Source organism: Misgurnus anguillicaudatus, unplaced genomic scaffold (genome assembly GCF_027580225.2).
Source record: "Misgurnus anguillicaudatus unplaced genomic scaffold, ASM2758022v2 HiC_scaffold_29, whole genome shotgun sequence".
In the NCBI taxonomy this organism is placed as follows: Eukaryota; Metazoa; Chordata; class Actinopteri; order Cypriniformes; family Cobitidae; genus Misgurnus; species Misgurnus anguillicaudatus.
Genome location: NW_027395279.1, coordinates 9,836,928 through 9,855,316, shown reverse-complemented (window position 1 = coordinate 9,855,316; position 18,389 = coordinate 9,836,928). Strand labels below are relative to the sequence as shown.

The window sequence follows — 18,389 nt, the reverse complement described above, 5'->3', positions numbered from 1 at the left end:
TGCTATGAAGCAGGGAAATCCCAATGTTGCTTTCTGTTGCAGCTGTTTTGGACCAACTTTTCCCTTTAGGGATTTCATCTCTAAGTCTGGGCTCTGAGTATGCAGTCTGTCTGTCTGCCTGTCAGTGATTGACAGCACACCCATCAAAAGCCAAGCTGTAAAGCTTCAATGAATTCCAGACTGCCGTCAATGTCAGAAATAACTTATGCAATCTACCTCATTAAATTAAAACTAGATTTTGACATCTGAAGAAACCCGCCACCAGGGTGTTGCAATGACGTTACTAAAGGGTTCTGGGTGGTAGACTGACTAGCCCGAACCCACCCTTAACTCTCTATAACCCCATTCACACAGCACTTGTTCCCAGAACAGTTCAGTAAAATTGGCAAAGAGGCTTCAGTGTGAACACAAACACATCTCGTAAATGTTCTGGGATCGTTCCTGTGAAGAGGACCTAGTAGCATTGCCATAACATTTACAGAACACATTATATGTGAAAAAAAACCCACAGAAACAATGCCGTAAGAGGTGTGTCATAGTGTGGACACGCTTGTCATCGCAACAAGAAGTTATGTGTCAACTATTTGACACAGGGATTTAAACGCAGACCAACATTCACCACAAAGTGGACTAAAGCAGAGATCAGGCAGCTCATTCACCAGCATGACAGAACAGCGCATCACATGCTCCTTATGGTCTTGTCATAAACAATAATGCAAGCGCATGGTTTCTCGGAAGAAAAATCACGGAACATTAGTAAACTTCAAGAATTTACGAATGCAAGACTTCAAACACATCACATATCTTTACAGGATCTTTACAGTATGTGTGTGAATGCACGCACAGATTTGGGAAAATCATTGGCAATGTGAATGAACCAAAAAGCAAAATATAGCTGCAAGCAGCAATGCCGGGGTCAAGCCGAAAAGGGCACAAAAGGATGTAAAATTGAGATTGGATAAGCAGATTGAAGAACCTAGGTAAACCTAATGATTTCAGATGAAGAACGCAAAAGTAAGCAACAAAAATAATCTATGTTCTTGTCTACTGCAATTGTCCTTCTGTTATTGACAATCATGGAACATTAGAGCACTGAAAGTCACGTGAGTGATGTTTGCAGTGGCAAAACATGGGTCACCACATGTTACAACAAGTCAAATGAGTCAAAAGAGACCATCCCCATGTCTTTACGATGTTCTGATGCAGAGAAAAAGCTCTTGCAAAAAAGTTGATATGGTATTCTCATCGGTTGCTAGAGAGTAAATTGACTTCCACCAGTGATTATAGTCAAAGCCATGAAAGGAATAATCCATGATGACTCATGGTTTTAGATGTGTTGTTGCAGTAGTTTTAGGCAAAAATAGCCATTTTCTATCTCAAAACCAGTAGGTGGCGCTATGACAAAATCGTGCATGCAACCTCAGGTCATGACTGCGTTACATCTAGCTAGTTTCATGACTATACACTTTAGTTTAGTTAAGAAATAGTTGTATGACCATAGGGCTGGCTTGTTATCAAAGGTTTTGTTCAATTATAAGGCCATCTAGTGGTGCAGGCATACCAATTTTATTGTGTGGCCTCAGACTCTGCTCATACATCAGCGTATCAAATCTGGTGAAAAAATATATTTTTGTTACGAAGTTACAATCATTCATGTGTAAAAAACACAAAATTTGAAGGTAATTTTTCATTTTTTGCAATTTTCGGCCATTTCTGATGAAAATTTTACTATAACGCCAATAGAACTTTTTGTTCAGAAGGTAAGGTTAGTTTCTTCCTATGGTGTTTTCGAGTCAATCGGAAAAACGCTCGCGGAGATATTCACGCGTGTTTTTTAAGGGTTGTTTTGCTGCGCAGGGTTAACCGTAAGGCGAATTCTGGCATGTTTGGTATCGTTGGACTCGGCAACTATTCAGAACTCCAAAGAAACAAGTCCCATGAAAATACGTCAATCGAAGCCAAAGTTATAGGCATGTAAAGCATAAGTCTGGCCACTAGGTGGCGCTGTGACAAAACTCAGCATGCACCCTCAGTTCCTGACTGGCATCTCAAGTACCAAGTTTCGTGTCAATAGGTTTAAGTTTGGCGAAGATACAGCCTAAAATCTGTTTTTTTGCGCTCTACGTAAAATTCAATAAGGTGGTATACGACAACGGATTGCTGTATCGAAATTCTTTTGATAACTTTTTGCCATGAGTGTCTCAAGATGATGCATACCATTTTTGGGGGCAATCGGACAAAAGCTCTAGGACGAGTTCGAAAAAGTAGGTTTTATGAATAATTCAAAATGGCAGAAAGATTTTCATGACGGAAAATGACATCATAGGGTACAATCAAATCGTCTTGAGCCAAGGAATCAGAGGAAACAAGAATTTTGTTTCTAGGCCTCACGGATCAGAAGTTATAAGCAAAAACATAAGTGCAACTTTGGACTGTTGGTGGCGCTAGCGGGTTAGACATAGAGACTCCAAATTTGCTGTGGGGACACATTGGAGTGTCCTTTATCAGTGTGCCAAATTTCATAACTTTCCTACGTACGGTTCTATGGGCTGCCATAGACCGCAATGGCGGAAGAAGAATAACTAATAAATATAGCTGCAAGCAGCAATGCCGGGGTCAAGCCGAAAAGGGCAAAAAAGGATGTAAAATTGAGATTGGATAAGCAGATTGAAGATTCTAGGTAAACCTAATAATTTTAGATGAAAAAACAAAAAAGTTATCAACAAAAATAATCTAAGTTCTTGTCTACTGCAATCGTCCTTCTGTTATTGACAATCATGGAACATTAGAGCACTGAAAGACATGTGAGTGGTGTTTGCAGTGGCAAAACATGGGTCACATCATGTTACAACAAGTTTAACTAGTCAAAAGAGACTATCCCCGTGTCTCTACGATGTTCTGATGCAGAGATATAGTTTTTGCAAAAACGGTTGATAAGGTATTCTCAATGGTTGAAGGGGAGTGAATTGGCAAACACCAGTGATTATAGTCAAAGCTATGAAAGGAATAATCCATGATGACTCATGGTTTTAGATGTGTTGTTGCAGTAGTTTTAGGCAAAAATACCATATTCTATCTAAAAACCAGTAGGTGGCGCAATGACAAAATTGTGCATGCAACATTAGGTCATGATTGTGTTACATCTAGCTAGTTTAATGACTATACACTTTAGTTTAGTTAAGAAACAGTTGTATGACCATAAGGCTGGCTTGTTATCAAAGGTTTTGTTCAATTTTAAGGCCATCTAGTGGTGAAAGCATACAATTATTTTTGTGTGGCCTCAGACTGTGCTCATACATCAGCGTATCAAATCTGGTGAAAAAATCTCTTTTCATCACAAAGTTACAACCATTTATGTATAAAAAACACAAAATTTAAAGGTAATTTTTTGTTTTTTGCAATTTTCGGCCATTTCTGATGAAAATTTTAATATAACGCCAATAGAACTTTTTGTTCAGAAGGTAAGGTTAGTTTCTTCCTATGGTGTTTTCGAGTCGATCGGAAAAACACTCGCGGAGATATTCACGCGTGTTTTTTAAGCGCTATTTTGCTGCACAGGGTTAACCGTAAGGCGAATTCTGGCATGTTTGGTATTGTTGGACTCGGCAACTATTCATAACTCCAAGAAAATAAGTCCCGTGAAAAAAAGTTGCTCACAGCCAAAGTTATAGGCGTATAAAACATTCGTCTGGCCACTAGGTGGCGCTGCAACGAAACTGTGCATGCACCCTCAGTTCCTGACTGGCATCACAAGTACCAAGTATCGTGTCAATAGTCCTAAGTTTAACGAAGATACAGCCTAAAATCAGTTTTTTTGCGCTCTACGTCAACTTCGTTAAGGTGGTATACGACAACGGATTGCTGTATCGAAATTCTTTTGATAACTTTTTGCCATGACTGTCTCAAGATGATACATACCAATTTTCGTGGCAATCGGGCAAAAGCTCTAGGACGAGTTCGCAAAAGTAGGTTTCACGAATAATTCAAAATGGCGGAAATTTTTTCATGACGGAAAATGACGACATAGGGTCCATTCGAATCGTCTTGAGCCAAGGAATCAGAGGAAACAAGAATTTCGATTCTAGGACTTACGGGTCAGAAGTTATAAGCAAAAACATAAGTGCAACTTTGGACTGTTGGTGGCGCTAGCGGGTTAGACATAGAGACTCCAAATTTGCTGTGGGGACACATTGTACTGTCCTTTATCAGTGTGCCAAATTTCATAACTTTCCTACGTACGGTTCTATGGGCTGCCATAGACCGCAATGGCGGAAGAAGAATAACTAATAATAATAATTATTATAAAAAGAAAACTAACAAATACAATAGGGTTCTACGCCCCTTCGGGGCTTGACCCCTAATAAATATAGCTGCAAGCAGCAATGCCGGGGTCAAGCCGAAAAGGGCACAGAAGGATGTAAAATTGAGATTGGATAAGCAGATTGAAGAACCTAGGTAAACCTAATAATTTTAGATGAAAAAACAAAAAAGTTATCAACAAAAATAATCTAAGTTCTTGTCTACTGCAATCGTCCTTCTGTTATTGACAATCATGGAACATTAGAGCACTGAAGGACATGTGAGTGGTGTTTGCAGTGGCAAAACATGGGTCACATCATGTTACAACAAGTTTAATTAGTCAAAAGAGACCATCCCCGTGTCTCTACGATGTTCTGATGCAGAGATATAGCTCTTGCAAAAACGGTTGATAAGGTATTCTCAATGGTTGCTAGGCAGTGAATTGGCAACCACCAGTGATTATAGTCAAAGCCATGAAGGGAATAATCCATAATGACTCATGGTTTTAGATGTGTTTTTGCAGTAGTTTTAGGCAAAAATACAATATTCTCTCTTAAAACCAGTAGGTGGCGCAATGAAAAAATTGTGCATGGAACATCAGGTCATGATTGTGTTACATGTAGCTAGTTTTATGTCTATACACTTTAGTTTAGTGAAGAAACAGTTGTATAACCATAAGACTGGCTTGTTATCAAAGGTTTTGTTCAATTATAAGGCCATCTAGTGGTGCAAGTATACAAATTTTGTGTAGCCTCAGAATTTGCTCATGCATCAGCGTGTCAAATCTGGTGAAAAAATATATTTTCGTTACGAAGTTACAACCATTTATGTGTAAAAAACACAAAATTTGAAGTTAATTTTTCGTTTTTTGCAATTTTCGGCCATTTCTGATGAAAATTTTAATATAACGCCAATAGAACTTTTTGTTCAGAAGGTAAGGTTAGTTTCTCCCTATGGTGTTTTCGAGTCGATCGGAAAAACGCTCGCGGAGATATTCACGCATGTTTTTTAAGCGCTATTTTGCTGCGCAGGGTTAACCGTAAGGCGAATTCTGACATGTTTGGTATCATTGGACTCGGCAACGACTCATAACTCCAAAGAAACAAGTCCCGTGAAAATACGTCAATCGGAGCCAAAGTTATAGGCGTGTAAAGCATAAGTCTGACCACTAGGTGGCGCTGTGACGAAACTCTGCAAGCACCCGTAGTTCCTGACTGGCATCACAAGTACCAAGTATTGTGTCAATAGGCTTAAGTTTGCCGAAGATACAGCCTCAAATCCGTTTTTTTGCGCTCTACGTAAAATTCGTTGACGCGCTTTACGGAAACGGATTGACGAATTGACATGAATTCCATAACTTTTTGCCGTGAGGGTCCGTAGATGCTACATACCGATTTTCGTGGAAATCGGGCAAAAGCTCTAGGACGAGTTCGCAAAAGTAGGTTTTACGAATAATTCAAAATGGCGGAAAAATTTTCATGACGGAAAATGACGTCATAGGGTCCAGTCGAATTGTCTTGAGCCAAGGAATCAGAGGAAACAAGAATTTAATTTCTAGGACGTACGGGTCAGAAGTTATAAGCAAAAACGTAAGTGCAACTTTGGACTGTTGGTGGCGCTAGCGGGTTAGACATAGAGACTCCAAATTTGCTATGGGGACACATTGGACTGTCCTTTATCAGTGTGCCAAATTTCATAACTTTCCTGCGTACGGTTCTATGGGCTGCCATAGACCGCAATGGCGGAAGAAGAAGAAGAAGAAGAAGCAGAATAATAAATATAGCTGCAAGCAGCAATGCCGGGGTCAAGCCAAAAAGGGCACAGAAGAAGGTAAACTTGAGTCCGGATGAGCAGTTTAAAAAACCTAGCAAAACCTCCTGATTTCAGACAAATTAATATAACAGTAATCAGCAAAAAAGCTGTGTTCTTATTCAGTGAAATCTCTCCCTCACGTCTTGAGGAGCATTGACAACTAGAACACTGAAGGAAATGTGAGTGGTGCTTGCAGTGGTAATACTCAGCTCACAAAATGTTACTGTGGTGTTAATGAGTCAAAAGAGCCCACCCCCATGTCTCTACGCTGTTCTGATGAAGAGATATAGCTCTTGCAAAAACAGTTGATAAGGTATTCTCATTGGTTGCTAGACAGTAAATTGACATCCACCAGTGATTATAATCCAAGCCATGAAATGAATAATCCATGATGACTTGTGGTTTTAGATGTGTTGTTGCAGTAGTTTTAGGCAAAATTTTCAATTTTCTATCTCAAAACCACTAGGTGGCGCTGTGACAAAATTGTGCATGCAACTTCAGGTCATGATTACGTTACATCGAGCTAGTTTTATGACTATACACTTTAGTTTAGTGAAGAAACAGTTGTATGACCATAGGGCTGGCTTGATATCACAGGTTTTGTTCAATTATAACGCCAACTAGTGGTGCAAGCAAGCAATTTTTTTTGTGTAGCCTCAGACTGTGGTCGTACATCAGCGTATGAAATCTGGTGAAAAAATCTCTTTTCGTTGCGAAGTTATAACCATTTATGTGTAAAAAATACAAAATTTAAAAGGTAATTTTTCGTTTTTTGCATTTTTCGGTCATTTCTGATGAAAATTTTAATATAACGCCAATAGAACTTTTTGTTCAGAAGGTAAGGTTAGTTTCTTCCTATGGTGTTTTTGAGTCGATCAGAATTACGGTCGCGGAGATATTCGCGCGTGTTTTTTAAGCACTATTTTGCCGCACAGGGTTAACCGTAAGGCGAATCCTGGCATGTTTGGTATCGTTGGACTCGGCAACTATTCAAAACTCCAAGGAAACCAGTCCCTTGTAAATATGATGATCATAGCCAAAGTTATAGGCCTATAAAACATTCGTCTGGCCACTAGGTGGCGCTGCAACGAAACTGTGCATGCTCCCTCAGTTCCTGACTGGCATCTCAAGTACCAAGATTTGTGTCAATAGGCCTAAGTTTGGAGGAGATACAGCCTAAAATCTGTTTTTTTGCGCTCTATGTAAAATTTGTTGACGCGCTATACGACAACGGATTGGTTTATCGAAATTCTTTTAATAACTTTTTGCCTTGAGTGTCTCTAGATGCTGCATACCAATTTTCGTGGAAATCGGGGAAAAGCTCTAGGACGAGTTCGCAAAAGTAGGTTTTACAAATAATTCAAAATGGCGAAAAAATTTCATGACGGAAAATGATGTCATAGGGTCCAATCGAATCGTCTTGAGCCAAGGAATCAGAAGAAGCAAGAATTTTGTTTCTAGGGCTTACAGATCAGAAGTTATAAGCAAAAACATAAGTCCAACTTTGGACTGTTGGTGGCGCTAGTGGGTTAGACATAGAGACTCCAAATTGGCTGTGTGGACACATTGGAGTGTCCTTTATCAGTATGCCAAATTTCATAACTTTCCTACGTACGGTTCTATGGGCTGCCATAGACCGCAATGGCGGAAGAAGAATAACTAATAATAATAATAAAATTAAGAAAACTAACAAATACAATAGGGTTCTACGCCCCTTCGGGGCTTGACCCCTAAATATAGCTGCAAGCAGCAATGCCGGGGTCAAGCCGAAAAGGGCAAAAAAGGATGTAAAATTGAGATTGGATAAGCAGATTGAAGACCCTAGGTAAACCTAATAATTTTAGATGAAAAAACAAAAAAGTTATCAACAAAAATAATCTAAGTTCTTGTCTACTGCAATCGTCCTTCTGTTATTGACAATCATGGAACATTAGAGCACTGAAAGACATGTGAGTTGTGTTTGCAGTGGCAAAACATGGGTCACATCATGTTACAACAAGTTTAACTAGTTAAAAGAGACTATCCCCGTGTCTCTACGATGTTCTGATGCAGAGATATAGTTTTTGCAAAAACGGTTGATAAGGTATTCTCAATGGTTGAAGGGGAGTGAATTGGCAACCACCAGTGATTATAGTCAAAGCTATGAAAGGAATAATCCATGATGACTCATGGTTTTAGATGTGTTGTTGCAGTAGTTTTAGGCAAAAATACCATATTCTATCTAAAAACCAGTAGGTGGCGCAATGACAAAATTGTGCATGCAACATTAGGTCATGATTGTGTTACATCTAGCTAGTTTAATGACTATACACTTTAGTTTAGTTAAGAAACAGTTGTATGACCATAAGGCTGGCTTGTTATCAAAGGTTTTGTTCAATTTTAAGGCCATTTAGTGGTGAAAGCATACAATTTTTTTGTGTAGCCTCAGAATGTGCTCATACATCAGCGTATCAAATCTGGTGAAAAAATCTCTTTTCATCACAAAGTTACAACCATTTATGTATAAAAAACACAAAATTTAAAGGTAATTTGTCGTTTTTTGCAATTTTCGGCCATTTCTGAAGAAAATTTTAATATAACGCCAATAGAACTTTTTGTTCAGAAGGTAAGGTTAGTTTCTTCCTATGGTGTTTTCGAGTCGATCGGAAAAACGCTTGCGGAGATATTCACGCGTGTTTTTTAAGCGCTATTTTGCTGCACAGGGTTAACCGTAAGGCGAATTCTGGCATGTTTGGTATCGTTAGACTCGGCAACTATTCATAACTCCAAGAAAATGAGTCCCGTGAAAAAAAGTTGCTCACAGCCAAAGTTATAGGCGTATAAAACATTCGTCTGGCCACTAGGTGGCGCTGCAACGAAACTGTGCATGCACCCTCAGTTCCTGACTGGCATCACAAGTACCAAGTATCGTGTCAATAGTCCTAAGTTTAACGAAGATACAGCCTAAAATCTGTTTTTTTGCGCTCTACGTAAACTTCGTTAAGGTGGTATACGACAACGGATTGCTGTATCGAAATTCTTTTGATAACTTTTTGCCATGACTGTCTCAAGATGATACATACCAATTTTCGTGGCAATCGGGCAAAAGCTCTAGGACGAGTTCGCAAAAGTAGGTTTCACGAATAATTCAAAATGGCGGAAATTTTTTCATGACGGAAAATGACGACATAGGGTCCATTCGAATCGTCTTGAGCCAAGGAATCAGAGGAAACAAGAATTTCGATTCTAGGACTTACGGGTCAGAAGTTATAAGCAAAAACATAAGTTCAACTTTGGACTGTTGGTGGCGCTAGCGGGTTAGAGATAGAGACTCCAAATTTGCTGTGGGGACACATTGGACTGTCCTTTATCAGTGTGCAAAATTTCATAACTTTCCTATGTACGGTTCTATGGGCTGCCATAGACCGCAATGGCGGAAGAAGAACCAGAATAATAATTATTATAATAGGAAAACTAACAAATACAATAGGGGTCTTCGCCCCTTCGGGGCTTGACCCCTAATAATTATTATTATTATAAAAAGAAAACTAACGGATACAATAGGGGTCTTCGCCCCTTCGGGGCTTGACCCCTAATGATGCCAGACAAATCACGTGTGCATTTTCCGTAATCACTGTGTAAAAAGGGCTTATAATAAACTGGTCCCTAGATACAGCTTGGATCTCTCTTTAATCATCTGATGCTGCATTCACACCAGCCGCGATAGAGGTGTCAAGCGCAAGTGACTTTAATGTTAAGTTAAGGTAAAGACCTGTTTACGCGCGTCTGGAGGTCTCGCAGCACGAATGAGGCGTTTAAAGTGGCGCGTTATGCTGCATTTACACCAACCGCGATAGAGGCGTGAAGCGCGAGTGATTTCAATGTTAAGTCAATGTGAAGGCGCGTTGAAGCGCGTCAGGAGGTCCCGCGGCGTGGAAGAGGTGTTCGGCGCGGAAGACGCGTTTTTGTCTCTTTCACGCGTGAAGCTCGCGCGAATTGAGCGTTGTACAAGGTATGCGCGAATGTGCTTTTTGTGCATTTTGCGGTTCACGCGACTTTGCGACTGACGCCCGAGTTGAAAAATTGGAACTTTGGCGGAATTTCGTGCCGCTTTAACCAATCAGGAGCCTGCTTGCTGCTGTGGTGGCAGCCCCGCCTGGAGTCACTCATTCAACCAATGCTTGTTATTGTCCATAAGCAGTCACCCGGAGCTATACGACACAAGTTCTTATTTCTATAGATGAGACAGGAATAAAAAGGACCTCGCTTGAAATCTCAATCGCACGAGTTGAAAAATCTGAACTTTGGCAGAAAAACGCGCCACGTTAACCAATCATGAGCTTGCTCTAGTAGTGACGTGATTACAGGAAGCCAGCGGAGTCGCAGAAGCCCCTCCCATGACGCGAATTTCCGCGTGAAGGTCTCGATGACTACAATTTCATGCGCGGCTTTCACGCACGAATGCAGCGAGTACACTCAAAATGTTCAAGCATCCAACTACGCACAGTAGACACGAATTTGACGCCTCAAATGCATCTGGGGGTGGTGATGGCGCAGTGGATAAGACACACGCCTTTGGTGTGAGAGACCCAGGTTTGAATCTACTGTGACACACCATTGTGTCCCTGAGCAAGACACTTAACCCCTAGCTGCTCCAGAGGCGTGCAACCTCTGACATATATAACAAATGTAAGTCGCTTTGGATAAAAGCGTCAGCTAAATGAATAAATGTAAATCATCCGTAATTTTCATATGAGTTTTTTCGTATTTGTTATCTTACAAATTTGTCACGCACACAAACCTTGCATGCTGTATCCCATGCGTATTAATTAATCCCTTAACTAACAATCATATCACTTACTATCTGTCTTTATATTTCGTCTCTTTGTATTCCTCACTTTGTTTGCTGTGCTGTTGGACCTGGACGATGTGGATCAACCCTTCAAACTCTATTCTTGATTTGGCTTTCGCTTGTATAGTGGCTGTGATGTCAAAACACCTCTCAAAGTGCTTGCTACGGATGCAAAAAAAAAATCGAACCTGATCTGAATATTTTCATGATAGACGAAAGTTTCGGATGCAGTGTTTAAACGTGATTGACACAAAATTTATTTTTTACGCGAAAACTTTTGAGTATTTCGTTATCAATATGCAAAGAACCTTACTGTAATCAGTAATCAAACACCTCCATTATTTGAGTCTGTAGCATATAAATGGAGTTACTCATCCAAATTTAATATTTAAAATGCCTAACCCCAAGTATGAAGAATAGTACTAGTGATGCTCGATCTAGTAAAACCACCAATGAATGAATAAATGAATGCATACGCCTACATGTGCCCACATCAAAGGAGATCCTAATTAAACCATTATGTGGATGAATGAAGACATCTACTGACTCATGCACACCTCAAAAGACACACACACACACAAATGCCCTCACAATACAGAAACAGTGAGTGTGATGACCTCTCGTCCTGCACAACATGCATACAGTGTTGAAAGAGAAAGAATGTAGGAATGTTTGGGAGGGAGGAAAAACAGCAGAACAACAGGACAATGCCAGAAAAGAAGAAGAGAGGAGAAAGAGATGTGGGGGCAATAATTGTCCATTCAGGATAAAGCCTTTGTTAACCTTTACCATAGAAAAGAAAAATCACAAATTAATCTCATTCATTTATCCATGTCATGCAATAACAATATTTGAATTACATTTATGCATTTGACAGATGCTTTCATTCAAATCGACTTATGGTGCATTACAAGTTAAGCCCGGCGTATGGTTTGTTTTTTATGTGTGCTCGAATGTATGTGTGCAATCGAATGTACCGCCTTGCAAATATTTTTTTATTTGATGTGTACACAGACCATTGACGCATGCGCATTGCAACAAAATAAAAAAATCTTGAATTAAGCATTTAAGAAAAAAGTTAACATTTCAAGATTTTTTTTTCTCACCCCATTGGCAGATATTTTTACTTAAAGCAAAATTTGATATTGGTTGTTTAAAAACTAGATTTATTTTCTTAGGTCATTTTGCTCATTAAAAATACACCTTGATTTAAGAAATTTTAGACATTTCTACTGAAAACAATAAAAATACTAAGTAAGAAAGTCATTTTTTGCAGTGTACAGTGCGTGCATACTATTCTGATGACAAATTTGCATCACATGCATTGTATGTGGACCCTTGCGTATGAATAAAAACTGAACTATACTTCTAGCTTTATTCAAGTTTTATCGCTATATGTGTTCCCTAGATTCAAACCCATGACCTTTTGCGCAGCTAACACAATGCTAAACCTGTTTTAAACCAGGATGGACATTATTGCTGGAGAAAAAACTGAGAAAAGCCATAATAAAAGATTTTAACAATGCCTTAGACAATAAAGTCTCCAATCAAAAGTCAGACAATTCAAAATTCCACTCCCCACCCTTACTGTAGGTCAGCAAATTGTTTCTATTGTCACCTCGCCCTAGGAACTGTAGGAGAAATATCTGAGACAAAGCACATAACTTTATTCTCCCGAGTAATATCTACGAGCAATAAAATGTTTTTTCTGGGTCAGGAAGAACTAACACAGCATACTCGCATTTGGACACGGCATGCAAAAATGGGATTAATGATAAGCGTCTGTATGTTCTCACATAGTTGGCCTGCACTACCAACTCCCAAAGTCAGATTATGACAAAAGTCTGATAAAGAAACCAAACGAGGAATCTGGGCAAATGATGTACCCACAGAAAAATATTCAGTGACTGGATAAGGAGAAAATTAGATATATTTACTAATCAGTTGGATAGCTTGTGGTATAAATGTCTGAATGTACATGCACGGTCGAACGCACAGCCTTGTTTGACTCCTACGTGTACACAGATGTTCAACGCATTGCAGCAAAATGCAATGCCTCTTATAGGCTACATACGAAATTCTCCTGTACATGCTTGCGCGACCTACGCGCAGCTACAAAAATTCAGCGGTGCGCGTACAACAGGGGTGTGACAGATCACAAAACTCACATTATGGTTTTTGAGGCACGATCAGATCATTTTGTGGATCAGCAAAATGTTTTTCTCTTTGTTTTGGATTGTTTGATTAACTTTAATGACACAGACTTGAGTAGGTTAATTGAGGCTACTGTCTCTTTAAGAGAAGCACGGACTGGTTTTATAGATGAGAATGCTGTGGTTTTCATGATCATTTTGTTTGTATGTGTCCTGTCAAGTAGAGAAAGATTTTATGTTTGCTTGCTTTTTGAAACGCGTCTCTCCATGTATGCACTTTTGAGTGCACTTAAACTTTAGTGCACTTAAAGGCGCATGCACACACAGATGGAAAGCAAATTTCATATGCCTTTGAAACACATGCAAATGATAAACTTTCCTATTTAAATCGCATAAGAGCCGAACCGTGGGTCGTGGTCCATATGAATCCCGGATCAAATGCAATCCGGTACACCAGTGTTACCCAACAAGGGGGCCGGGGCCCACAGGGAGGCTTCGGAAGATTTCCAAGGGGGCCTCAAGATGACTTAAAAGTATTAAAAATTGAACAAAACAAGGATTAAAATAAGCTAAAACAAGCAAAAATCAAGTTGTTTCTTTTTTTGGGCATTTTAATAGCAAATATACATCTGTCTAGTCATTCCAAGTTCTAGTTAATTTTACTTGGAAAAAAATAAGTGAGTGGAGGGCTTTAAATATTGTTGTGGGAAACTAAAAGTGAAAAACGCTGGGAACCAATGCGGTACACCCATAACGTACAATGCGCGCATACAATTCTGATGACGAAATTTTATCATGCACGCTATACAGGGACACTCGCCTATGCATTAAAACAAAACAGAACTTTACAACCAGCTTAAGCCCAAGCTCCCCAATTACTCCCAACTCAATCCTCCCTTTCTTCAATCCGCTCTGAATTATTCCTACAAACATAAAAAATAAAAACTTTTTTCTCTGTGAAACTCATTGGGTTCTCTTTGACCATCAGAAGAAAGGAAGCAATGTGTTTGCAGAGGTGAGCTCAGCACAAATATCTCACCCTTCTGTTCTGGTGTTAACAGGAAAAGTTGTTTACCCTGCTCACGGGAGGAGCAGAGAGGAAAAGAGAGTCTACAAATGCTGGATTTGCACTTACTGGAACAAATTTAGAGAGGCGGCAGAGGTCAGCCGAAGGTTTAACAGACAAACAGACGTTCAGAAGGAGAACCAGACGGCACATAGATGGGAAATGAGGTGGGATCCATGCACACTGATCTGCCAATAAATCCAAACCTTACATAACATGCAGATATGAACATTAAATTATATAGTTATAACTGCAGAGAACAAAAAGTCATGGGTTTGATTCCCAGGGAATCCCTTTATCACTTACTGATAAAGGGGCGGTCACACTAGATTTTAAGCATAAAACTATTTTTTAGATGTTACTTCGAATATGGGCGGGGAGTGCTTTGTCAATATAAGTTCTTTGGCTTTGTCCATTTTCGTGTTTCAGTAGAGAGAAAGGTCACACTATGATGTACAGGTTTGCTACTGGTTACATATCTCCATGTGATATGAATGCAGCTGAATGCGAAATATCTTTGCACGACACATTTGGTCTAAAGGTCAACCGATATGGTTTTTTCTCTGGCCGATGCCGATATTTAGATATCAGGGCCGATATATGTATATATATTATTTGTACATAATAATCAAAATGTCCTCATGATTAGCAGATATTTTTAATGTAAAAATTTCACTATTTAAGCCAAAGTATTTAAAAAAATTATGACAGGTCTTTCTGAAGATGACAGCCTTCTCCTACACATAAACGTCTATGTTTTTTAGTTTAGACTGTTATTTAAGGCAAATCTTTTTAAACACATTTACATTTTCATTTCTGAGGCGCTACGAGTGACTGATTGTGCTGACAGTGACGTCTTGTGAGTTCATTGTTGGACAGATCTGTGTGTTTCAACCGTTTATTTAAACGAATCGGTTCAAAGGAGTCAGTTCGCAAATCGGACGTGTTGTGTGCTAATCCAGGCTGAGCAACAAAAAAATGTATACAAAGTGTTACTGTAACAACACAAAAAACATTTCCTCTCAAGATATGATTTGGTCTTACGACCTTTCGCCATCGTGTCAGTTTTGTTTTGAGTAATATGCGCAAGGGAGAAAGCAGAGAGACAGATTAAAGACAGAAAGGGTGCGCACGCCGATAAATCCGTTGACCACTAATTCGGTCTGACACATTCGTATGCATATGAATAGAAATCAATAGAACGAAAACTCTTGTGTGACCATAGGGGTGTAAATCGGACAGTTCATGGTGAAACAATAAAGTATCGATTATCGCTGCCAGAAATGTTTGCCAATAAATCAAACATTTCTTTGATGCAATTACGATTCAATTCGATTAATTTAATGATACTTTATTATTACAAGCATTGTTAAGCAGTAACTTTATTAATAACTCACTAACGCAACCAAAATATATAACAAAAAAGCACAATCTCTGTCCCAATTGGGAAATTTAAGAAAACTAAGAAAACAATACACTTTTTTAAATAAAGAAAAATAAATAATGAGCGAAAAAATGTTACATCAAATCAAGCTTATGACGGCAAGGTCAAAATCTTTAGTGTTTTAGCTGTTGCTAACAAAGGTTTTCTGCCAATGTGTTTGTCCAAATACAAAATATTTTCAAACCCACGATTTGCGTACGATAGCATTCACAACGTCTTCTGCCGCTTTCGCTCTGTTTTCGCAGCTACAACTGCTTCGTTGCTGCATTGCATTCACTTGCTGTGACTATAGCACACAAAAAATACATGAAAATGCCGAAGTATAGGTCTCTGCGGAACAAAAAAGGGGTGATTCCCAATTCTGAGGCGTTTTCAAACTCAGATTAGACATCTGAAAAAAAAAGTACGGAGTACATACATAATTATTTCAGTTTGAAAATGCCCCAAAATTGGGAAACGCCACTTTTTGTTCCGCAGAGACCTCCTTCTCAAAAATGCATTTGGGAATCGCACACACAATTTGAGCCAATCAGACAAAGAGGTGAAAAAAACACCTTTTTCAGTTTGAAAACGCCCCAAAAAGAGGGAAACGCCTCTTTTTGTTCCGCAGAGACCCCGGTCTCAAAATGCGCACTGTGGCGGAAATGCGTAGATGGACATTACGTCAAGGAATAAGGATGCGGAGAGTGTCCTCCTCATATCCATATTTTATGAGTGGAATCGAATCATTAGAATCTCGATGTATTGTTACACCCCTAAGTGACCACCCCTTAAAACAAGTTCACCTTGTAAGTCGCTTTAAATAAAATGGTCTGCCAAATTACGGAAATGTTATACGAAAATAACTGACCAACCAGAATCAGGAACCATGTAATAATGTGCTATATATATTTTATTAGCCTATTAAAGAATGCAAAACTGAATGCCAACTTAAAACAGCAATGCTCACAAATATAGTTCCAGTAAATTCCACAAGACTGGTGGGGAAAGAGTGACTGGTCAAAGGTCATGTCAGGGGATCCAGATGGGTCCAAACAGCCCATTATACACTGTATATCTGAATAAACATGTGGGAGGATATTAGGAATTTAAAGACATGGAAATACTGTAGGACACAACAAATGTACAGGAAAAGCGTGGTGAAGTCTGTGAGAAAGAAAAAGAGAGACAGAGAAAGAGAGAGTGACCTCATTACCAGAAACTTCCTTTGTGACAACACAAAGCTATGCTAAACATTGACCACACACACAGACTCGCAATTTACAACAGGCACCTTAAACCTCAAGTAGCACTTGCAGGGCAAATCGCCGACATTAATTCTGCGCCAGAATGAAAGGAGCGTAACATCCAGCTGGGATAACCTTCATTGCACCAATACGCACACAAAAGCTGTATGACTGCCCAGACAAACACCCTCAGGCCAAGTCAATTAGGGCTACTCATAAGCCAACAACGTTATTTCCTCCTTCCCTTTCCATTCGAAAGTGTGTGTATGTTTATACGAGCGTGCTTACGACACCGCTGCCAGAGCAAACACACCTGTGTGAAAGTTGTCAAGTACCTCCATATACGACCCACATTGCAGGCAAACGCCACAACCTTCTGTGGGCCAAAGTTTACCAACTAACATTGCAGTAAAACATTGGATCTGAATAACAGAGTTGATATAACGCCGTGTGCTCTCACGCTGATGTTCCTCTGCTCTGCTAAACCACTTCGACTGTTAATCATCCCGCTCACAGCGTGAATTGGAGAAACAGCATCTCTTACAGGATGGTGGATGGTAGTGCAAGGTCTCACGACTATTGTGTTTCATATGCATTTGACAGATGCTACAGGAGGATACCTTGCTTTTTGAGACGTGCCGTTCTTTTAGTTTCTATCCAGATTTTTATCTGGTAAAAAGATGACAAATGTGTGGGATTTGGTGGACTGTGAACTTAGCAGAAAGCAGATTTAGTGAAGACCAAAGAGAATTGTCGATTATTGTGATCCTGTCTGTGAAAACCAGGTTGAAGTCTCAAAGAGCGTGAAAGTTTGATTTTGCATTGATTTCAATCTTTGTCATTCAGATCATTCATCCAAAAAAAGTGTCGAGCTTCTGAGCAGGTGTCGTCTGGTAGTCTGTTCATTCAATGCGGCAGAGTTACGTCACCTGCAACTTCCTCTGTATCCCAATTTCATCTGCCTAAAACAGACCGGGACAAAATAATCTCACCTCACAAGACCTCGGCTGCATGTGTGGCCTATCGATTCGCGCTATTTAAAAACACTCAAAGAACCGACGACAGAAACGTCCCGCGTGTTATTTCACTCCGCACCTTTCCGTAATCTGCGTGTGGTGAATCATCAATGAAAAATTTACTTTAAGGAGTTTATTTCTGATCTGATTCACCTTGTGGCTTCCAAAGATGTTCACTGTCCATCAGCGCTAAGTTATAAGAGTAAAGGGCAGAGGCTGCTGGGTCAAGGGTCATGGGTCAAAGGGCAGAAGGGTCATTACTTGCCACTTAATTGGTGGATTATCTCAGCTTCATGCTCTTCCTTAAGTGAAGACAAGGACACGCATACGTCAACACACATTTGAGAAACCAGCACTGGATTAATGAAATCTTTCAGTGTACGAAAAGCAATTAACAGTTTTTATCAGTAAACCAATTTGTCATTGTATTTAAATTCATTTACAACCCCCAATGTGGCAAAACTATTCCTTTACATATGCATGCGCTCAATTGAGCTATTCAGTGGTTATATATTTCTGTTAAATTTCTAGTATGTCACAAT

At 39.5% G+C, this 18,389-nt stretch overlaps 1 protein-coding gene and 1 long non-coding RNA gene across 4 annotated transcripts in view; one reads left to right on the top strand and one right to left on the bottom strand.

Annotated features, from left to right (window-relative positions):
- Positions 1-14,790, top strand: part of LOC129436579 (uncharacterized) — a 129,253-nt gene extending 114,463 nt beyond the window's left edge. The window contains exon 3 of the long non-coding RNA XR_008641866.2: positions 14,157-14,790. This is a non-coding gene — a long non-coding RNA (uncharacterized lncRNA). The remainder of the gene's footprint in view (positions 1-14,156) is intronic.
- The window catches only part of LOC141362918 (cAMP-dependent protein kinase type I-beta regulatory subunit), a 103,536-nt gene that overhangs the window by 59,221 nt on the left and 25,926 nt on the right, over positions 1-18,389 (bottom strand). The gene's annotated exons all lie outside the window — the stretch shown is intronic.